Source organism: Triturus cristatus, chromosome 12 (genome assembly GCF_964204655.1).
Source record: "Triturus cristatus chromosome 12, aTriCri1.1, whole genome shotgun sequence".
Taxonomy (NCBI): domain Eukaryota; kingdom Metazoa; phylum Chordata; class Amphibia; order Caudata; family Salamandridae; genus Triturus; species Triturus cristatus.
The window spans coordinates 764,566,173-764,590,885 of NC_140595.1; the positions used below are offsets into that span (position 1 = coordinate 764,566,173).

Genomic DNA, 24,713 nt, shown 5'->3' on the forward strand with positions numbered 1-24,713 from the left:
CACCCCTAAACCCTAAAATTAACTTTAGCTTCCTTTACCACTACGCACCCCTAAATCCTAAATTCACCCTTACCTTCCTTTACCATTACCCAAACCTAACCCCTAAATCGACCCTACTCTTACTCACTACATACCCTCAAACCCTAAAATTACCTTTACCTCCCTTTACCATTGCCTGCCTTAAACCCGAATATTACCCAAACCTCCCTTTAATACTACCCCAACCCCTTAAAATTATTCTTTTTTGCTGTTTTATAAAGCACGAACTCAACCCGAAGGTATCAGAGCGCTTTACATGAGCACCATTTTTATTACAAATACATTCTTTTTTTTTTAAGGCACGGTGAGATTAAGTGATTTGCCCAGAATCACAGGATGCTTGAGTCTCCCGCCAGACTGGAACCTGGTTCCCCAGCTTCAAAGTCGGCCGCTCCAGCCGTTTAGCCACATTCTCTCCCCAAGGTATGCTTAACTTCCTCTTCCACTATTGGCCCCTGAACTCTAAAATTACTTTGTTACAGTAGAGTGAAAATTACTTCCAACAGAGCACCAAAAATGGGCTCATCCAAGATATGTCTGTAGGTGTCATGTCTGCTAAATGTAGACATCAGTTATGGAGGCTCAGCCATGCAAAACACAAATCACCTTCATGCTGTACATGAGGTGTTTGTACACATAGAACTTTCAACTTTCTTTGATCCTGCAATTTTTATCAGACTTAAGGATGAAGGACTATAAGCTTAAGTGTAGGTAAAACTTGGTCCGTTTGATAAACATAGATAACACAACAGGGGTTCTGTGTCCGGTGTGAGAACAGTGCTTCAAACTGCCAGCCATAAGATGACACAGAAAGACTCTGTGGAGGTGACACAACCCAGTGTCATTTTAAGGAAAGAATAGCAGCTTGTGAATGAGTTTTTTAAAAATGGTTCACAAACTGATTCTTTTGGTGAAAAGTCTATCAGCCCAGTAAAAGTTATGGAGGATGAAGAGTGTGTGAATGAGACGAAAAAGATACACAAAGTGTTCGCGTTATTTCAGAAATGAAACAAGTAAGGACCTCTGCAAGTAAAAAAAACAAAAGAATGCAGAAACGCAGAATTACAAAATAGGTAAAAGAACACTTCATTAACTGAATTTATGGAGGTGATGGTCATAGAGCAGCTGGTGGTAAGACCAGGGACCTCTTTGATTATGGAGCTAAGTTCGATAGTTTTGAAGGATCATATTGATTCTATGTTAATAGCAGGCTCAGGTGCAGACAAAGATAGCATAGGGGCAGCAGGTCCTGTAATGGTTATGAATGGCTTACAGTTAAGGTACTCTGTTCAAAGGCACCTGGATAGTGACCTTGATAAGGCAATTGATGACCATGGTAATGTAGGATCCAAGGTTTGGGGGAGTATAATGGTTCCCAAGCAAGTTAAGTCTCTCCCGGGGAGTAGAGGAAAGTCAGTAGACCCCTACAATAACACTGAATAGGGTCTTAAGCTGGTAGATATTTTTGCAGATCATGACTTTGAATGTTTCCCAAATAGATCTAGGATATTATGACGTTTTCTATACACTACCAAAGCTGTTAAAATAGTCTCTAAGGACATTGCCATGGTTTCCTTCTCCAAGGGTTGATGTTGCATCATCTTGGCTGTGCAATGGTGTATTTTCATTCTAGGATCATTGCTGAGGAAGTTCCTAATTAAATTGATGATCTCTGACAAGCTGGCTTTGATGTGAATGAGAGATTCTACTGCTCTGCTAATTTATATGATGATCAGTGGGAGGCTGAATCCAGCCACTTATTCCCCGAGATGCACAGAGTGGGATCCAACTAAACTATAAATAATGGCACATGGTGAATGGTAGCCAAACAAGTTTGGGGGTTAAGAGGATTTAAATAACATCAGCGAATGGAAGACAAATGTATACAAAGTACAATTAAATTCCTACAAAGTGTGATTGGGATTGGAACTGGGTAGCGAAAGAAATCAATCTGGAAAACATAGCCATAAGACCAACATTCCGAAGGTCCTGATGAGGATTGCGTTTACTTACTGTCATGGAACATAGGTGTTGAAAAAGGAATTGGAAGTGTTTATCATCTATTCTACAAACCAAAGATTTTCTGATAATAGCCTTGCAAGAAACTTGGGATACTGAGGAAGTTGTGATTAATATTTACATGATTTAGTGTGAATGCAATTAAGGGAAAATATGGGCACCCTGCAGGGGATAAGCATTTTTGGGTTAGTAAAACATGATAGAAAGAGGTGAAGTAATTTCACTGAATTTTTTAACCATTGAAATATCAGGCTTGGAGATAATTAAGGAAACATGGGTGAAAATGCCTGTATAGGTTTAAGGATAAAAAATACATACTTCCCCATAAAAATGGCCATGGCAAAAAGTTAAAAGACTCAAGCAATCAATCAATTAGCATTCACACAGCACAACACTGTCACCCCTAAGGGCATCTATGCGGTGAGGGTGCTGTATCTCCGTCAAAAAGCCAGGTTTTGAGTCTCTTTCTGAAATTTGCCTGGGAGGGTGCTGTTCAGAGGTGGAGGGGCAGATAGTTGCAGGTCTTGGCGGTGAGGTAGGAGAAGGAGCGGCCTATGGCTGCAACAGGAGCGAGGGGTGTGTGCAAGGGTGAGCAAGGAGCACAGGTGTCTGGCGGGTTGATGGAAGTTAAGTTGGTGGTAGATGTAGGATGGCGCTTGATCATGGTGAGCTTTGTAGGTTTGCCTGAGGATCTTGAACTGGTATCTCTTCCAGATGGGTAACCAGTGGAGGTATCTGAAGTGGGAGGTGATATGAGACCATTTGTGGACGTCTAGAATGAGTCTGGCTGCAGCATTCTGTATGGTTTAGAGTCTTCTGAGCAGCTGGGTAGAGAGGCCAGCATAGAGAGCATTGGTTAAAGAAAAGACTTAGTAGCAATAATGGAAAAAATCAGTTTGAAATTCCTAAAAAAAAAAACTATTTTACTGGTAGGTGATTTTAATGCAAAGATCCCCAGTAAAGCTACTGGGTATGGCTTGCAGATGGAAAAGGATAATGTCTTGGGGATTCCGGGCCAGGTTCTTGTTAAAAACCTTGGGAGCATGAAAGGCAGGGCATTAGTTACTATACTGGATAGTTTAAACATGAAGTGAGTTCAATTTCCCTTACTGCCCTTCTTTCACTGCGCCAATGTGATGGGTAAGCTGTATTCTTTACTCAAAAAGTCGAAAACATTCACATGCAGTTGGCTAAGGATTTGACAAAGGCAGTTCCTTACTCAGACAAGAATAGCCTAAACCGGGTGATAGCAGAAGCTAATCACCAAGTACCCAAAGTAGCGAGCGGTACTAAATTAAGCAAATGGTCTCACCTGGATTTGACATCTCTGCTAGACATGCTGCAATCCATTAAAACTGGCTACCTCCTGACAAACTCAGATCACTGGACACGACCCTCTTACCTACGATACTGGATCTTCTCAATTTTTTACTGAGAGAAATGTCTGTGCCTCAGAGATTGAAGCACGGTATGGCCCTTCCACTCCTGAAAAAATCTCAATTGGGCACCTCCAATTTTTCTAATTTTCATCTCATCTCTCTATTACCAGTCTTTTCCAAAGTGTTGGACAAACATGTGAATGCCAAGCTCACCGCATTTGTTGAGGCCCAAAATATTTTCCATCCCTCACAGTCCGGCTTCAGGACTGAACATAGTGCAGAGTCCACCCTCTTAGGCATCGCTGAACATCTAAGAGAACATCTAGATGCTGGTGGCACCTCCGCACTCATTCAATTGGATTTGAATGCGGGTTTTGACACAGTGTCCCATTCAATCCTGTTAGTTAGATTGGAGACATTGGGTTTAGATGATTCAGCTCTGGGATGGCTTGCCTCCTTCTTAAAAGACGGTCTGTTTTAGATCTTTTCAGCCAATGTATGTTCTAAGCCACAAGCCCTGACCTCAGGAGTTGGCGTGCGAGTAACTGCAGTGCGCCTACCATCTCCCTTGATCAATTGATGCTGCAACGAGCGACTGTTTGGACTGCTGGGCCTGAGGCAGGACAACGTGAGCTGGGTGCTGGACGTTGTGCTGCTGGTGATTGTGTGGCGATCACAGGATCGTGTACCTGCAGCACAATCTGGAGAAACTGTGATACCTGAGGGTGGTGAGGCCAGCGGATAAGTGGAACTCAGCCGATGGCAGTGAGAGGAGGCAAGACGGTGAAAACCCGAGCCTTGGGATCCGCAGGGGGTGGTCCCATACTACCGGTGGCTCAATGTTTTCAATCTCTCTGCCACGGTACTCTATACTAGTAAGATTAAAGTACTTTCACCACCCAGGACAGATGAAACTTTGAACGTGAAGGGGGCATAGAACCCAGTGGGAGTCCAGCAAAGCCGTTAGCCCTCCAAAATCATCACCCCTCTGCCCATAGACCTTAAAGGAAGGGGACAAGGAAGAAGAAATGGGGGGGAATAATTGCTGTCCATAGAGAGGGACAAAGCTATAAGTCTGGAAGGTGAGACACCAAGCCAAGGAAAGGAAGATATAGGGGGGGTAAGATACGAAGGTTTGGCAGGATATGGGCCCCCAAATGTGGTGTGACGGTGGAGAAGAGAGCTATCGCCTGAGGTAGCAGGCGAGCATTTTGTTTTCCCTAACTGACGAATCAGACCCCTCTGGGCAGGCAGATTCCTCGTCTAGCAGTGAGGGCTCCCTGGAATCGGACAGTACCTCTTCAGGAGACAAGACTCAAACTACACAGAGGAAGAAGATGACAGGGGAAAGAAAAAGGAAAAATAGCCAGAAATGGCATTTTGGCAAGTAGCTAAAGTGTGATTATTCTGATACGCGGCCTGTACATCAGGAAGAAGGACATAGAAATGTCCAAATGTAGAGACAAGAACGGACTCTCAAGAAAAAGTACCTACACTACCCACGATTTTTTGATCTATCAAACAAATGCAAGAGGAAGTGAGGTCGGATGGGCGTAGAGCTAAAGTGGCAAACAAAAACAGTACAAGCCGGAATTTGTAAAATAAACCAAAAATGTGGAGATATTGCAGAAAGATTGACATCTGTGGAGACGCGGACAGGTGGAGTTGAAATCTCTGAAAGAGCAGAATACTGTCCATGGGGTCGCTCTGTTGGGTGTTATGCTCAAGCTGGAAGAGCAGGAAAACAGACAGCGCAGAAACAACTTGCGCTTTTTGGGGGTCACAGAGCGGGTGGAAGGCAGCAATGCTAGATTATATATCGTCAACTTGTTAAAGAACACCTTTCCCGAACAAGTGAAGCTTGACTGGGATAACGAGATTCAACGTGCCCACCGGGTACCCTTAATGAGGGGAAAACAGCCCCAAGAAAGACCTAGGGCATTTTTGGTATTCTTCAGGAATTTCCTGCTGAGACAACTGGTGTATGACCGAGCCCGACCTAATTCTCCACAATCTTATGATGGGGTTTCTTTTTTCGTCAAGCTGGATTTTACCCAAGCACCGTTGAACGGCGCTGGTGGTTAACACAGCTAATAACTCCGTTTCAAAAAGCGGGGACACAGATTTTTGGGCAAAACCCGGAAAGGCTTAAAGTTAAATTTAAAAGAACCCCTCGTACTTTCTTATCTGAGATTTTAGCACAGGGCTTCCTGGAGGTAATAACAAGGAAATATATGAGAGGCAGCAATCTAAGAGAGTATCTTGAAGAATAACGATGAATAGTTGCTAATGATAATGTATTTTTGGATTTATAAAGGGGGATGGTGGCGCAGTTTATCAGAAGCACATCGCTCAGGCTATGCCTGATTTCCTAGGTTTTTGGGAGTGGTGGGAGGAGGTTTGTGAGGGTGAGAGAGGGGGCAGTACTGTGGGGATGGGTGGGAGTAAGACAGGGATTGCACAGTGTGGGTTTTGTGTATGGAAGGTTGTACAGGGGTTGCACAACGGGTCATTATGGAGTAAAGAGATTTGTAGCGTGGGGTAAAATTAAAAATCACAATGGTCAATCTTTGTGGCCTTAACAATCTAAAAAAAAGGCAGATGGTATCCCAAGGGCTGAAAATGCTACAGGCTTGCAGAGTCTGTGTTCAATAGACCCATGTAGAAGGGAGTCAAACATATTTTTTTAAATACTTGGGATTTAGTATTATAGGAGCCACAACCCAAGGCAATCACCCATGGGGGGTAGCAATTTTAGCCCGTAACAAAGCTGTCCAGTTTCCCCTAGTTAGGGTTGATACAGCTGGGCGCTGGGTTATTGCTAGCTGCAGAGCCCCAGGTTTTCCTAACTTTATGCTATGCTCCCTCTATGGTAGTGAGTTATGTATCAATGGGGTAACCCGATAGACCACTGGACTCGGGTAAATAATGGTACACAAAAGGATGGCCACAGTGGAAATTATTTCCAATGTATCAACAACCAAATGCATGGTCAATAGAAATAGAGATGTGACAACACCAAAAAGCTCATACAATAAATGACTGTAATTTAATCAATTGGACAAGGGTTGTCAATAGATCAACGGTTCACAAGAAAAACTGTATATCACATTCTGCATTTTTGATAAACCAGGTGCATATAACGTGAAGTGACAAGTGCGAAAATTGGGATAAGTGCAAGTGGTGTGCAAAGGGAAGGTAGTGCATGTATATACATCAACATTCAATTTTGAAAACCTATCCTGCCAGGTTTCTGGCAAACACGATTAATGCGAAAACATAAACAGCAGATGCAGTTGCAAATTCACTGTCATCCAGGTTAGATGTAGAAGGAAAGAAAAAGTCGATGGTTCGACCCCTATGGGGACCAGCAAACTGAGCGTCTTGGAGATGGGATCTTCTTCGGGACCAAGAAGTGGGGAGGGGGGCACCTATGGACAATAGTACACGATTAGTGAGGTGTGTCTAAAAAGGGAGCGGATCCAATAGACAGAAGAGTCGAAATATAAATTACCAGTGTCAGCAAGATTCCTTCGTGCTGGAAGTTAGAGATGTGGGCCTGCAAGGCTCCTACACAGGTGGGAGACAGAAACGAGAGGAGCATCGCTAGGATCAAAGTTCGCACTAGTGGCTAGTGAGGAGTACGACATGGGGCATACATGGTAAGTGTATACTCACGGTTAAAAATTGTCTGTGTTTGGGGTACCATAGGATTAAAGTTGTCTATGGTGGACTTATAAAGCAGTGGAGGAGACACAAGGTTCAAGCGTAACCTATGGCTAAGAGCAGGAGAGGAGGAGAAGAAGCGAAGAAAGCAAAAATACAGCGTCAATAAAACCCCATCTGTGGGGCGTTACAGTGGAAGCGCGCGTCATAACAGGATTGGGCATACACCTAAGGACTTCATAGGAACTGTATGAGGTTAAGCCCAAATGGCGGGTGCACAATCCCCTGATTGACGCAAACGCGCTTACAGATAATTAGAATTACAATAAGGCTGAGCACGTCTAGTCAAAGGTGAAAACAGCCCAGCTCGTGCGTGTGAAATTGTGCCATCACTGGAGGAGCACAATTAAAACTGTGGGGTGACTCAGGAGTAAGAAGCATCTCCCTGTGATTGTGCCAAGCTCTCTTTCTAGCCCGTTTGACCAGCCGTTTGGGGTAACCTCGATCGACCAGTCTATGGATTAGATCATCAGATTTGTTAAAAAAGTCTTCCTTCTGAGTGCAGTCGCATTAGTCACTTCACACCCTGAAATGGCAATCAGAGCAATTGAAAAGGAGGCACAGAGATTTGACTCGGTGTCCGGTTATGTGCTAAATAGGGACAAAACACAAATAGTTATTAACGAGTTTGCACCGATTGTGGATAATAGAGTAGTTAAAAAAAAACACATCTCTGGTTATAACTGCTGAAATTGATGAGATAGTTAAGAAAAATCTAGATCCGTGAGCCTGTGAAATGAAAAACACGTTAAAAAAGATGGATAATTTACACCTCACATTGATTGGTAGAGTGAATATAGTCAAGATGGTATTTTTCCCAAGGTTTTATAATTTTTAAGAGAAGTCCCCCTGATATTTATGAATTCCTCGTTTAAAAAGTTCTGAAGCATATTTGCACCGTTCATATGGTCGTATTCAAGACCTAGAATATCGATTACATTTTTATCCCTACCCAAAGAGTGTGGTGGCTTGGCTCTACCAAATCTCAAATTATACTGGTTCGCGGCCTCTATAAAGCAATACACAGCAATTTTGAATGCAAGCCCTGGCATGGGAATAGTCAGTAATATTTCCCCTTATGTACAGGCGAGTGGCCACGATGTAAGAGGCTGCTTATGGCGCCAACTTGATTTTGGATTCTACAAAAGGGTATGCGTTAAGACACTGCTTAGCACCTTTAAAGTATGGACCACTGTACTACGCTTGATAGGACAAGGGAAATTAAATTACTATATGCCTTTTGTAAAAAACAAAGACCTTTCAGGTATTTTTAATGATTGCTATTTTGATAAATGGATAAAAGCCGGTGGAACTCAGGTCGGATGCCTTTTTTCCCCAGGTTGTCTAATGTCATTTGAAGAACTGAGTCGGAAGTTTGATTTAACCAATAGAGAATTTTTCAAATATTTGCAGGTTAGAGATATTTTGCACAAGAAGGGAGGAGGGAAGGAGAACTTTGAGAGCTGTGAGTTAGTGAATAGATTAAGGCGGCCTGAGGTGGCCAGTATTGGGCTGCTATGTGAATTGCTGAAGGATCATATGAAAGATGATCTGGGAAAATATTTCAGATGTAGACTTTCAAGAGGCCTTTTCAAATACCTTATTGATTTTAATGCCAGAAAACCTCCAAGCACAATTTTTCAAAACATGCTTTGAATTACACTACATCCCATATCGGATTGGCAAATGGGGGGAAGTGAAAGGGATGTTTTGTCTGCGGTGTGCGGTTTATAAAGTGGACCTAATGAGTATGTTTGCTACTTGTATTGAGCTTGGCCCCTTTATAAGAGAAATAGAGGCGTTCCTATGAGAAGCTGCTGCTACAAGAGAAAGTAACCCCACCGGTAATTATGCTTGGTATAAATAACCTGGAAAAAAATGAAGGAGGGGCTTTTATTTGTATTGCAATGGCAGTATACAGAATATGTACAGCTTCAGCATTGTTGGATGCTACCCCTCCAATATTTCATCAATGGTTAGCGCACCTGTTCAGCACTTATAATCTTGAGAAAGCTGCATATAAGCAGAGGGGGCATAAGGCCAAAAAGAAAGGGGGTGGAATTTGGCAGTACTTTGCAAATTGGAAGGATCAATTGGATGGGTAATTTACACATGTCATAGGAACATCCTCAATCATTTTGTGTGGCAGCATTGAGAGCCCTTTTTCTTTTTTTAATAATATCTAAGGTTTTAGAGATTCCCGTAGGTACTTTGAAATCTTTGCACGTTATCAAGGGGTTGCTCAAATAGATAACAGGATATGCACTAGCACTTTAAGGCTGGCAAATGATCAAGGTCTTGCAAGATAGGTTTTAAAGATTACTAGCTTTGTGTTCACTCTGATAATTTGAAGCAGCTGCTATAAAATGTGTTTCAAGCTAGCTGAACCAGAAAGCGAAATGTGTTTTAAAATTTGGTATTGGATACGAGAAATGCATATTATTTATATCGCAGAATACTGTACAAATCAGAAATATTTTTATGATATCCAAAAGTTTTAGAGACCCGATGTATGCATTTTAAAAACATGGCTAAAACAGTTAACAACGCATGCACATGCTCTTTATGGTTGGATTGGAGAGTCAATGCATGCACTTTAAAAACCTTGCACTTTATTAAGGGGCTGCTTAAACAGTTAATAATGTATGCACATGCACTTTATGGATGGCTGTTGACTAAGTTACTGCAATAGGGATTCGTAAGGCCATCAGTGCAGATTGCATTTTGATAATCCAAAGTTGCTGCTAGAAACTTGTTTTAAGCTAAATTGAAAAAGGAGACACAGCGCCACAACGCCAGGGTCAACAGCGGCCACAGCAGACCGGACCACAAGCCCCAGGAGCCTGAGGGGCAGTGCCTGCTTTGACGGTCCCGCCCCTTGAGTACCGGGGACTCTAAAACCAACCTTGCGACTCCCGCTTCGCAGGAGACGCAGCGCCACAACGCCAGGGTCAACAGCGGCCACAGCAGACCGGACCACAAGCCCCAGGAGCCTGAGCGGCAGTGCCTGCTTTGACGGTCCCGCCCCTTGAGTACCGGGGACTCTAAAACCAACCTCGCGACTCCCGCTTCGTGGGAGACGCAGCACCACAACGCCGGGGTCAACAGCGGCCACAGCAGACCGGACCACAAGCCCCAGGAGCCTGAGGGGCAGTGCCTGCTTTGACGGTCCTGCCCCTTGAGTAACGGGGACTCTAAAACCAACCTCGCGACTCCCGCTTCGCGGGAGACGCAGTGCCACAACGCCAGGGTCAACAGCGGCCACAGCAGACCCAGGAGCCAGAGGGGCAGTGCCTGCTTTGACGGTCCCGCCCCTTGAGTACCGGGGACTCTAAAACCAACCTCGCGACTCCCGCTTCGCGGGAGACGCAGCGCCACAACGCCAGGGTCAACAGCGGCCACAGCAGACCCAGGAGCCAAAGGGGCAGTGCCTGCTTTGACGGTCCCGTCCCTTGAGTACCGGGGACTCTAAAACCAACCTCGCGACTCCCGCTTCGCGGGAGACGCAGCGCCACAACGCCAGGGTCAACAGCGGCCACAGCAGACCCAGGAGCCAAAGGGGCAGTGCTTGCTTTGACGGTCCCGCCCCTTGAGTACCGGGGACTCTAAAACCAACCTCGCGACTCCCGCTGCGCGGGAGACGCAGCGCCACAACGCCAGGGTCAACAGCGGCCACAGCAGACCGGACCACAAGCCCCAGGAGCCTGAGCGGCAGTGCCTGCTTTGACGGTCCCGCCCCTTGAGTACCGGGGACTCTAAAACCAACCTCGCGACTCCCGCTTCGTGGGAGACGCAGCGCCACAACGCCGGGGTCAACAGCGGCCACAGCAGACCGGACCACAAGCCCCAGGAGCCTGAGGGGCAGTGCCTGCTTTGACTGTCCCGCCCCTTGAGTAACGGGGACTCTAAAACCAACCTCGCGACTCCCGCTTCGTGGGAGACGCAGCGCCACAACGCCAGGGTCAACAGCGGCGACAGCAGACCCAGGAGCCAAAGGGGCAGTGCCTGCTTTGACGGTCCCGCCCCTTGAGTACCGGGGACTCTAAAACCAACCTCGCGACTCCCGCTGCGCGGGAGACACAGCGCCACAACGCCAGGGTCAACAGCGGCCACAGCAGACCGGACCACAAGCCCCAGGAGCCTGAGGGGCAGTGCCTGCTTTGACGGTCCCGCCCCTTGAGCACCGGGGTTGCCATTAGCAGCCCCCATTTCCCACCATGCAGGACGTGCGCGGGCGGCGCAGGGCTAAGCCCGGGCAAAGGGCGGGCCGTCTGAGGCCGTCGGAGGCAGGCTGAGGCTGGGCTGGGCCTGGACTCTTTCATTCCATCTGGTATTGTCCTCTCGTTTTATCCGACCTAGAAGTACAGTGAAAAATTGTGCGATCGTTCTAGAAGCTGGGTCTTGTATTCTGCGGGGGCCGTCGGGACTAGCCTTTGATTCCTTTATTTAGCTGAAAGTGTATAGCATTTGTTCGGTGGGGCCGCTGGGGGGTACTGTTTAGTTCCGATGGGGAAGAGGAAACTAATGGAGGGAATGGTTGGCCCAAATGGTCCTACCCCTATCCAAAGTAAGAAAAAGAGGTAAAAGAAATCGGCCAAAAGTTCTGCAGCTAATTGCGTGATGGACAGAATTGACATGGTCATTCAAGAGTGGGAAAGCATATTAGACAATGCCCCTAATCCTAATGTGGTAGAACCCATTAGAAATTCCACAGCACCCCCTCAGAAAAATATAGTGATACCCCATCTATTTTTTAAATTCAAACAGGGTGGGACAAAGCGGGTTGTTAAGGAACCCTATGTGTCTGTGGATCTCCATGAAAATAAGGAGAGTGTTGACCAGTTAGAGGATGAGATATCCAGCGAACCTAACCCCAATGTTATTTGCTCCAATAGATTTGCCCCCCTAGCTACAAATAGTGACTACCATGATACCACCTCCCTGCTTCCTGTTCAGGTACCTATTAGGCCGGGTCATTGCTGCCCCTGTAACCATACTATAGGGGAACTAGAAAGGGTGATTAAGGAACTCAGAGGAGAGGTTATGAGCATAAAGGGACTCTTGATGGACCTCTTAGACTCTACTCCGTCTAAACGCCCTGAGAAATTGCACCACACCATAGGCGGACCAAAACCTACTAGCGATAATGTTCCAGCTCCCACTAGTGGGGGTTCTAGAAAAAACACTGTAACTGGGGAAGGGACTTTGATTCAATATCCAAGGGGGGACGGAGGACCCCATAAGATATTATACAAAGACCGTATTGCCACCCCTACTTGGGGGGATAGTTTCTACCCAAGTTTTAAGCCTAGATTACTGAATACAGGGACCCAGAAGACTCCCAGATCCTCTCTAGATTGTGACCAAATTGGGCCCGATCAGAGACCCTCGAACATTGTTCTCATGACTAATGTCCCAAAAATTACCACCCAGGCCCATCACGAATCCAGTGACTCGTTAATTAATAAATCGATTGACTGGATACGTCATGTCCGAGGGTGTCGTTCCGTTATTAGGGAAGACATTGTGAAAGCCAAGAGATGCCCTATCCCTAATTCCAACATGGACATGATTGAATTAACCCTGATGGATGCCACATTGGTCGACAATTTGGTTACATTGGAATATAGAACTTCCTCTCCAGATCCCTCTCGAATTCAGTTTAGGCGATGTTCTATAACACCACCCAATACTTTATTAAAGGGAGGAACCATATTTCCTTTAGATACTAATGATTGACTCCTTGTACCCCTCTTAGCTCGGAATACAAGTTGTCCTAGTCTCATTGGCCAAGGTACATCTCTCCTATGTAATCCAAAGTTTCCACCTCTTTTAACACCACAAGTTCAGTTTAATATAACTAACCTCGCTATTCCAACTCCTTGTTTGACTAACCAATTGAAAATATTGTCCTGGAATATAGCAGGCCTCAAGAAAAACATGACCACTCCATCATGGGTTGAGTTCGTGGGTACGCACGATGTCTGTGTTTTCCAGGAGACATGGAGTATGGAAGCTCTCTTTTTCTCAGGTTTCGCCACCTACTTTATTCCCACAATATCTAGCGGGAAGGGAAGACCCTCTGGAGGTCTCCTAGTATGGATTAACTTAGACCTAGGGTGGTCTGTTTCTGTCCAAGAAAGCAATAGTCACGATATCATGTGGTTATCCCTGAAGGCCCCCAAAAAAGGGGAATTACTTGATCTTTTTAATGGTTATATTAGGGGTACAGTGAGCGGTAGGTCGTCGACAATCTTGAGCGAATTGGATCACCTTGCATCTAACTGTTCACCTACCTCAAAAACCATCATAACCGGGGACTTCAATTGTACTTTTGAGTCCCTGAGCATTGAGGATCTCTTAGACCTATCTATAGAAGACAATAAATGGGGAGTACCACCCCTATCTTTGGCCCCAATCAAAAAATGGACAGAGATTGTCACGCAAACAAATGCCCTTGCTTTGGAACATGGCCTAAGGGGGCCAATACTTTTAATAAATTGACATGCCCATCTCGTATCGACTACATCTGGTGGATTTACGCCTCTGGGAAGATGTAGTCGATATGGTGGTAAGCCCCACCGTAGATAGTGACCATAACCCCCTATCCCTAACATTGCGGAATCGCTGGACAGTTCTTCTCCCAAACCAATCCGCATGCAGAGTGGATTTATTTCCCACTAAAGAGGTAATACTCTCCAATTGTGGTAGATGGTTGAGGTGGCCAAGGGTGGCGGGAGACGAACAAAAGATCAACCTTATCTCCTCAATATTAGAAGAAAAAAAGGGAGATCTTGAGGCAGCTTTGGCCTCAACCCAGGAGAGGGATAAGATCCCCGTAATCCACCAGGAAACCATTCGCTTGATTGGAGCGCAGTTTGTAGGAAGTTGCAGTATTGGAAAAAAGAAACCCCTAAAAAGCAATCCTAATCCCTGGTATACAGAGTCTTGCAAAGAGAAAAGAAAAGCCCTAATAGCAGCTGTCAAAGAGAAAAACACCAGTAGGGTCAAACTAGCGAGGAAGGATTATAACTTATCCTTGACACTAGCCAAACGAGCCTGGGAAGAGGCCCATTGGGATAACCTGAAAGCAGCGGCAACAGAGAGAAACTCCACTTCCTTTTGGTCCCTAATTAATACTAAAAATAGGGCAGGCACTGTTTCCATCCCAAACTATATAGGGAGTCAGATTTTGAGGGACAATTTCGCAAAACTCTAAGCCGAAGTATTAGAGGGGGAACCAATATTTGGTTGGGATATCCTGCACCCACCTATTACAGATCCTATAACTCCCTTTAGCATTGATGAGGTCGTAAGTGCCATCAATAGTGTGGTGCCCGCTAAAGCGGCGGGACCTGATGGCATTCCGGGCGACCTGTTCCTTTTGGATCCCAAAAAATGGGCTAAATATATCCAGCTCTTGATTAAAAATTTGCTAGAGGGTGGCGAAGTTCCCCCCTCTTGGAAACAAGCTGAAGTTATCCCTATCTATAAAAAAGGTGATTGTCAAGACCCTGCTAACTATAGGCCCATCAGCCTTGTAGATTGCATGCAAAAAGTGGCAGGGAGAACCCTTCTTAATAGGATTCATTACTGTATGGAGGAGGGGGGAATCCTATCTGAATGTCAAGCAGGTTTTAGGAAAGCCACTAGCACCATAGACCAAGTTTTCCGACTACTCTTACTTTATTGGAAATTGGTAGTCATTGCTAAGGGGAGCCTATACCTTGCATTTATTGACCTTAAGACGGCATTCGATCTTGTTCCACGAGCGAAGCTGTGGTCTTTTTTACAGGAAATGGGAATCCCTCCTTACATCTTAGCCCTTTTAGTTCGCCTCCATGACGATACCTCTGCTAGGATAAGATGGGGTGATCAAGGACAGATTACAGAGAGTATTCCAGTAAGGAGAGGCGTCTGCCAGGGCTGTGTCTTGGCACCCACACTATTTTCACTTTTTGTGAACGGTGTGGTGGATTTTCTGAGGCAAATTCCAGCAGATGCCCCAACCCTGGCGGGGAAAAAAATAGCTGTGCTTCTCTTTGCGGACGATACTCTCCTAATTTCCAAATCCCCCATGGGTCTTCAAACGTTACTCACTCGTTTCCAGGCTTTTTGTACATCGAGGGGCCTCACTATTAACATCTCAAAAACAAAATCTATGGCTTTTAATCCTGGGAAACAGTTTAGACCTAAACTTGCTCTTAATGGTTTATATCTTGAGCAAGTCCACTCCTTTGACTACCTGGGGATAAGGCTGTCGGATAAGATGTTATGGGGGCCCCATCTGAGCAAGATGCTACTAAATCACAAAAGGGCAGCGGGGGCAATTCTGAGAGAGCAGCGTTTGTCTTCCTCTAGATTGGTCTCCCTTGTCCTGGTCATATATGAGAGCAAAGCCGTGAGTTCGGCATCCTACGGTGCGGAACTCTGGGGGTTTGAACAAACAACAGAGATCCAAAGGTCGGAGAACAAGTTCCTAAGAGACTTGGTCGCCGCCCCCCCCATGCACTCCATTAACACCTTTGTATCTCGACATGGGGAGACACAGGCTGAGCGAGATAGTTAGATTACGCCCCCTATTGTATTGGGCTAGACTAAGATCTACCCCCGAGTTATCCCACTATGCGGCAGGTCTTAGCGAACTCATCACTCTGGACACTGGCAAAAGGGTAAAATGGTTAAGAGAGCTTAAGGAACTCTTATTGTCTCTGGGCCTAGCTGATGCGTGGGAGAACCAAGTACATCTGCCAAAGGCGGAACTAAAAAAGATCTACTGGAACTGGGTACATCAACGGCTCCTACTTCACCCGAGGCATGGGAAATTAACTGAGGATTTTCTTTTTCACAAACAAGTTGGCCAATTGGAACCTTATTTTGATTTTATTAGAGTTCCCATGGACAGGAAGTTGTATATGCTTTTTCGGTTTGGGTCCCTATATCTAAATGCTACAGTTGCTCAAAGGGATCCAGCCAAAAACCTTTCACCAAGCTGCCCGTGTTGTAATGATAAGCAAGAAACCATAGCCCATTGCCTATTTGTATGCCCGGCCTATTGTCAGCCTAGGAACAAATGGCTAAAACTGATCTGTGTTCAGCTGGGAACTAAGAAGTACCAAGTTGCACTTCGCATTTTGAGATCTGACGCATCCAGGCCTGCTTTTGTGTGTGGAGTTGCTAAATTTTTGGGTTGTGCCTGGATCATTCGTGCAAAAGCTATTACCAAAGCTGTTTAAATATACAATGCTGCTATATAACGATCTTGTAACTTTTACTCTTGCAAGAGGGTAGAGGGGATGAATTGTGCATACTAGATCACCTATTGAAACGAGTAATCTGTTTACTATTGGGAATCTTCCCTTTCATGAATTACTGTTTTAATTATTTGCGCTACAGTCTGTCTTTTAATCTTTTAAAATTTCATTTAAGTACCAAAATTGTATAATATTGATCTTATGGATGCAGAAGCTGTTATGGTATTAATTATCGAATAAAGCAATTCAATCAATCGAAAAAGGAAATGAAATCTGTGTTTATAAGATTTGGTATCAGGCAAGGGAAATGTATTTGATCTATATTCTATGATTCAGTATGAACAAGAAACCCAAAATGTAGTAAAACTCATATGAAAGTTGGTTGGATAAACTGTGGGAAGGGTGGGGTGTGTGTGTGTGGGCAGGGGGAGCTGTATAAATAAAATTGTGAGAGACAGAGAAATTGACTGTTTTTCGTTTTTTTCACTTAATAACAGTTTTTTTTTAAAAAAGGAAAACGATATGCACACTGCTAAATATGCAATCTACAATTTGTTCAGTGACAGCCACACTAGTGCATCAGTATTGTAATACAAAAATAAAACTTTTCAACATCTACCTATGCATCTTGATACAACCCAAATATATTGTGTTAACACTGATATATTTAGTGATAGCAAAACATTCATAATAAAACACCTTAAGGTTCACTCAGTACATAAATTCTATGCCTTATTTCTGTCATGGCATGTATTAATCTGTGTTGGATTTAGCATTGTACAATTTATTACATTGATCTATAATATTGGCAAGTGCATTATGCCAGTGGCAAGCATGCCACAACCACATTTCAGAATTACAAAGGAGAGTTAACACTATCCTAAAAAGGTTGCATTACATTTTTTTAGTCCTAATTTGCTATAGAAAGAGAGAAATGTTCAGCTGTATGAAAACAACATGTCTTAGTCTACAATCTGGATGTCTAGGGAAGGAAAATGTTTGAAAATGTATTAGACCCCATAGCTGATGCACAAATAGATGAGAATGTACAACTGGATGCATATCAGAATACATTTAAAAAAATAGTGGATCTTTATGGCGAGAAAGTGGATGTAGTATTAGATAGGCATAACTTCTTCAATGGGGTTCAAGGAAAGTGAAAAAGTGAAAAATGGCATTGCTGAAATGAAAGGCCTATCAAACACTTTTGATTCTGGTATGTTATGTGATTCTCTAATATGTGAATAATTTGTAAGATGCATAAACAGCTACATAACATACTGCTGGGTGTTAGAGAGATGAAGAAAAATGTGGAACCAGTATTCAAAGTACCTACATGTATTAAAATTCAAGAAGCTCATATTGTGAAAAGATACAAAATACAAATAATAAAGGTTTAAAAAAACAAGACAATTTAAAACTAAGATTTTAGAAGTGTAGCAATAAAACACATTTGCCAACAATTATGTTGTGTGCTGCACACAATGCTGTGTGTACAAAATGTAACGGTAAAGGAGACTATGCAATAGTGTGTAGGAAACAAGATACAAAGCAAATACATATAATAAAATGCATAGAACAGGAAATACAAAAATAGTACTGCTAATTAATGATGATGAAGAGAAAGCAGGAATTAGTTACCCAAAGTGTACAGTGTTGATGGGCTGACAAAATGTATCTATTTTTGCTGATTTATATTCTCTGTTTATCCTGTTTGGTCTTAAAATGCTCTTTCATACTTTTGGTACAAAATGGTATACCTGAAACCCCCAGATATAAATTACGAAGGATACAATAAATAGCCAATACCACGGGAATGCACAACTATAATGAGTATTTCATTTAAAGGTAGATCCTCTGTAGAAAGTATTTATCATAAAACAATGTTCACATTTATTAGGGAGGTGTCATTTGCATCAAGGGATGAAGTTAGCTTCCAACAATAGTAAATGAGTGTTGTTAGTTGACAAATCCATGAGTGCAAATCAAAGTTTTAAAGAAATCGCTTTTTTTTGGCTGTAGTTTTATATAGCACGAATTTGACCCAAATGTATTGGAGCACTTAATTTTATTTTTAAAGATGAAAGGTGCGGACTTATCCTTTTTCCATATGCCGACAATACTCAGATTAATTTCTCCCTATCGTCAGCACAGAATCATGACTCTTTGATTCTGAACCTGGGCTCGAGCAAAGTTTTGACACAGATGAACAAGAACTCCCTCAAGCTAAATGGGGACAAGACAGAGGTCCTAATTGTGGGTAAGAATGCCTCTTTGTGGAGCTCTAAACACTGGCCTGAGTCCCTTGAGACCCTGCCCACCCCGTCTCCTTTTGTGAAAAACCTGAGCGTTCCCATGGATATTAAACTCTCCATGAAACCATAAGAGTCACTGTTACTTACTTTGCAGTTCTTAGATGGCTGAAAACGATTATTTAGATGATCCCTTTAATGATACAAGTACAGTCATTGAGGCCTTAATCATATCCAGACTGGATTATGGTAATGTGCTGTACCTAGGTCCCGATAAGACCCTTGTTAAGTGCATTCATGTTGTGTAAAGTGCTGCTGCAAGGCTGCTTTTCATTTACTGATATCTGCCTCAGTTTCCCATCTGCTTCGGCAATTGCATTGGTTGAGGATCATCAAGCGCATTGAGTTGAACGTGCTGTGCTTTATGTTTCAAGCCAATGCAGGGCTTAGGACCCCGTTACATTCAGGAACTGGGGGTTCCTTACCAGCCGACTCGCACCCTAAGATTTTCAAATCAAACCCTTTTCTCTGTACCAAGATTTCCTTTAACTCGCATGAAAGGCCATTCTTTTGCATATCTTTTCCCCAAACTGTGGGTCTCTCTTCCCTCAACTTTAAGGAATTTTAATTCACTCCCTAGCATTCGCAAAGATCTGAAAACCTTGCTCTTTTAGCTTTTTTAGCATCAGACCTGTACGCTACCCTAAACCGAGAAACCCTTTGGGGTATCCGTGCGCATTACAAATTGCATGATAATATTAATATAATAAATGGAAGTTGCAAAAGAGATCCGCCAAGAAAAAACACCTTTGATAATGGGATTTCGGACACCCTTATTGATAATTCTATAATTTACTCTGAAGATTTCTGTTTGGTCAAAGATTTTGAAATTGTGGAGTTAATAGGTAGTTATCATAAGCCTCGTGTACTCACACTGCAGAGTTTGGTATATCTAAGAAATCACTGGCAGAATAGCTCTCAAATACGATGGAAGAATGAACGCAGGATAGCCTGAACTGCTAACCTGAAATGTGTGACTGTTAATAAGATTGACAAACATTTCAGAACCCATCATAATTAAATGTCTCAATATATTTTGAAATATTATGATCATTTGATATCCTCTGTAAGAGAGTCCACATCTGTAGCTCTAAAATATGGAAGGGGATATAAGGAAAAACAAAGCTCTCCCAAGTAGTGGGCAAAGATTGAACTCAACAATAAAGTTAGAAAGGCCTATAAAGTGAATGGGATGAATAAGGAGGCTCTATTTAGAAAACACAGGAAGAAGTTTAGAAAAGAAATAATATTTGGAAGGACAAAGTTACAGCTTGGATGAAGGTTATAATGGCTCTCGGAACAGGAAGAACAATGGGTTTTTGGGAGGTTGTGGTCAAAATCCTAGAGTTGCTGAATACACCAGTAGCAACCCCAGAGGCTGAAGAAGATTGGGTTAAGTATGCAGCAGAGATTTTCAAGCTAAAAAATGGTAAAAAGGATGTTATAAAAAGGTTTACAAATCAAAACATCAATATTAGGGAGGCTGAGTAGCATTCCCTAACTCCCACAGTAAGAGACACTGAGGAAAATATCAACAATCACAGGCTCAAAGAATAGATCGTTTATCTAATGATATAATAAAACTCAAACCTAGTTTGTGGGCCTATATTTTGACCCCTGTGTTTTCAGCTATGAATAAGTGGTCAGGATATAACGATCAAATGAAAAGGAAGTATAAGGGTTCCACTGCACAAAAAGGGTACTTGCGAGTCCCCCAAGCGTTAATGTTTGATTACACTGTTAGATATTTTCAGTACAATCTATGCTTAACATCTTCTACAAGTATTGGAGGATTGGATGGTAAAAGACGCAGTGCTCCTGAAAGTGCAAATATGCTTCCATAATTGACACTCAGCAGTGGATAGCTGTTTAATATTGAAACTGTTGGCTGAGGATTACAATTTTAAAAGAAAACAGTCCCTTTATGTTTCATACTCTCTATGGGACTGAACAATATTAATCTGGCTCGTCTCCAGAAAAATAATGTCTAATTGGAATAATCCATCATGGCTGAGTAGAAATGGAGCATTACCTAGAAATATACATACCCCTACCTGCTTACGGCACGGATATATGAACCTCTTTTCTTTTTTCTATTTATATTGCTAATGAACCCACAGCTTTAGGCCAGGTTTGTTCTTTTCCACTGAAACTGGGCGTAGAAGCAATGTCTTCATTGTGCTATGCTGAGGATACAGTGTATTAGATCTCACTCTGGTAGGCCTTCAGAGGCAACTCAATGCATTCTCAGAATACTACAGAGTGAATGATTTGATAATAAATGCATCCAAAACAAAAGTGATGGTATTGTTCAATGGAATTATACAGAAAATAAATCAGCAAGGGTGGCTAAATAGTGCCCAATTAGAGGTGGTTAAAGAGTATAGATATTCAAGACTCCTTTTTCAATGCAATCTTAGTTTTAAAGCACATATTCATCAACAGGAGCTAAGAGCAAATGCCATAGCAGGTGCATTACACAGAATGGATTAGGAACCTGTGCATAAATCCGTAGAAGTTCTCAAACAGGCTTATAACTCAAAAATAGTACATTTGTTTCTGCATGGTTGTGAGATCCTCTTGGAAAAACATTAACCATCTCCTGATTATAAAAATGTAATATTTGAAAAAGATGGTTAGGCCTTTCGATAAGTACAGTTAATAGTGGATTGATGCTCAAGTTGGGCTTGACTAATAAGCATTTAAGTGCCAGCAAAAGATCCTCAATTACTGTTTTATTAATAATAATTCAGCTGACAATTTGCTGAGTCAGTCATTTAAAGATTATTTACAGGTAAATATAACAGTATCATGGATTATAAATGTCCACATTATGTAAAGCTTGGATATATTGCCATCCTCTGATACCCAGTGCATACTGGTCATCTAATGCCGTATTATAATTCCATTATAACTATGGAATACGGCAGACAGGATATCCCATCTGCCAAGATCGTAATCAGACCCATGGTGATTTGAAAGATGCGGGCAGAAAAAACAAACTGCTCCATCTATTGAAAACAGTATCAGAAGGTGAACACTGAAAGTCAGGCTATGCCAGGTGGCAACCTTTATATATTGGAAGATGACCAATTAGGATGGGCCAGATAATCCTCTTTGTCACTTCTGCAAATATTCCCCATTGACACTGTCTCATTTCATTGTTTTTTATGACTTTTCCTATAGATAGGTAAAGTGTGTTACTTCCGGCTTTAGAGAGCTTTAAGGGTCTGATGAGTCCATGAACTTAAAAAAATAAACTTAAATAGTATAGACATGAGATTATGCTATGGTATAGGCAAATTGTTATCTGTTGTAACAGAGAAGCAAGATAACCTGACTGGAATGCTTTTATAATGGGGGCCTCTAATTTTATTTATTTGATTATAAAATTACCCTATATGTCCTCCTATCCTATGATGTTCATCAGCTCCGTTCCTGCACTGACTGTATTGGAGAAATATAATACTTGATAATGTATTATCACTTTTAGTGTTTTCGTAAATTGTTTTCTTTGGTTGAGAATTTGTATATTAACCAACACAAAAAGTAGAATATATTTAAATGTTTATGGGTAAGGATTGGTAGTGGAGAATAATAAGAACTTTTCAACATAATTAATTATGTTTTTAGGTATTGAAATTTAAGAAATGAATTTACAGATTTTTAATCTTTGGTATTCTAACCTCTTCAGGGCCCATGACGAGATAGTCTCGTCATGGAGCCCGGTTGCGCTGTGCCCATGACGAGACTATCTCGTCAGGAACCCCGCCCGCTAATGTAACGCCCGGCACAGGGCGGGGAAAGGGCGTGGCACTGAAGGGGTTAATGTATATTGTTTGTGTTGCCTTATGTTGTCATATTATTAAACACAATAAAATAAATACAAATACAACATACACTAAAAGAAAGGTTAAATGAACCCTTTGGTGTGTTGTGTGCCAAAGAATTCTTTGGAGGACCAGGTAGATTCCTGTGAGCCCACTGGACCTTAAAGGATCTCATGTGCTTGAGGGGAAAATGAGAGAGACAGTTGCCTCCCTGCCCCTGATGTGGTTGTAACACAAGATAAGACAGTGTATAGACTTCAGTATTTCTGCCGGTGACTCAACAGGCATTTATATATGAAGATCCTCAAAGTTGTGAGAAGTCAGTACAGGAAAAGTTGTACCTTATATATGTTATATACTAGCAGCATATAGCAAATGAATACCAACAATTTGTAAACAGAGCATATAAAAAGAAGGAAAGTAAATAAAAATATATTCCAAACCTAGTGGGGAACTACTATCACAAAGCCTAAGTTGTAGTCTGCCATTATGAAAAAAGTATCACAAAGAAAGCAAATCGTTCTCTTATAAGTTCTTCTAAAAGCTTTGTCCTTGCATTCTCTTAAGTCCAATATCATGGGCTTTACCTCATTTGTCCTTTGTATACAGTCCAATCAATGCAATCTTCTATGAGTGAGAGGAGTTGTCCTAATGGCTAGGGCAGGTGACCTCGGAGTTGGGGAACCAGTCTCGAGTCTTGTCAGGGATGCACAACATCCTGTGATTCTGGGCAATTCCCTTAATCTCCCCGGGCCTACCAAAATGAATGTGCTCTCATTTAACACAACTGGTGCTCGTGTAAAGCGCTCTGATACCCGATACCTTCGGGTCAAGTTTGCACTATATAAAACTCCATAAAAAAAAATATATATATTTATTTAATGGTGTACAGTGGAAAAACATGTGAAAGACTAACATTTCTTCTGTAAGACCTAAACATAATGATAATACCCACGCCTGGATGTATCAATATGTGCACCACAAGCAAGCAACACAAATCACATAATGAAAAGTCCTACCAAATGATACTTTGTTGCACTACTTGTGTTATTGTTACATTTAGAGGTCATAGTTTAGGACTCCTGAAATATAGCTCATCTAGGTGAGCAAACATCACAAGGGTGTGGTTAGTGAGACTTATTAAAGTGCTCTGCCATGGTACAGTTTTTTCTAGAATTCATACACTTTTGGAAAACTAACAGCAGAAAAAGATGATAAGTTAAATTCTAACATATACAGCACACATACATCTACTCTGTAAGCACACATATACGAACAGGCTGCCTCAAGGATGTATTATTCTAAAAAATATCACATTCATAGCAGTAAAAAAACACATTCTATTGTCTTGTGTAAACCGTAGGACACTTTTGTAGGGACTATCGTTTTAGAGTTTACAACATGCCTCTTGGAAGTTTTTGAGGGCCTGTGAGGCTTACCACAATATGGCTCGATTTACTGGAGACTGGCGTTACATTCCTTGTCAAAAGTAACCCTGGACGTAGTTTGCGAAGTAGCGCTATGCGTAGCTACGCGTAGCATTTCGCGAATTGCGTAGTACCCTGTTCGCACTGTGTAAGATGCCGTTTTCAATGATTGCACAATGCGGACAAGCATCCGGCACTGTGCAATCATTGAAAACGGCATCTTGCACAGAGCGAGCTGTAGTTTTCTGCTGCTCTAGTAGATTTTTACTTGAGCGGCAGCTTTCTCAATACAGACTGGTAGTTTTTCATAACGAGCGGTCGCGAGCATACGTGACCACTCGCAATGAGAAACCTGACCTCTCCACATTGAGAATCTCGCCGGGAGGTTTATTTTACACGCTCGCCAACGCCAACCTGATGTTGCTGAGCACGAACAAGGAAAAAGTCATGCCGGGATGTCATTTTACTTGCTTGCGGTCGCCAACTTGACGTTGAGGACCGCGAGCAAGCAAAAAACGACCGCTGCACTACACTACGCTACGCTACGCATGTTTGCGACGTGCAATTCGCGTAGTGCGAAGTAGAGCAAACTTCGCAAACTATGCGAGCGTAGTGTAGTGCTTTGCCCAGGCTTAGTCAAAAGCAGAGTAAGAATTATTTTATGATATATATTTATATTCACAAGAGGCAGCACTGAGCTCTAAATAAAGAGGTACCTGTGACAACA

The 24,713-nt window shown here is 42.6% G+C and overlaps 1 protein-coding gene across 1 annotated transcript in view; it reads left to right on the forward strand.

The window, feature by feature from the left end:
* LOC146782758 (extracellular calcium-sensing receptor-like) overlaps positions 1 to 24,713 on the forward strand; it is a 303,286-nt gene that overhangs the window by 152,043 nt on the left and 126,530 nt on the right. The window lies entirely within an intron of this gene.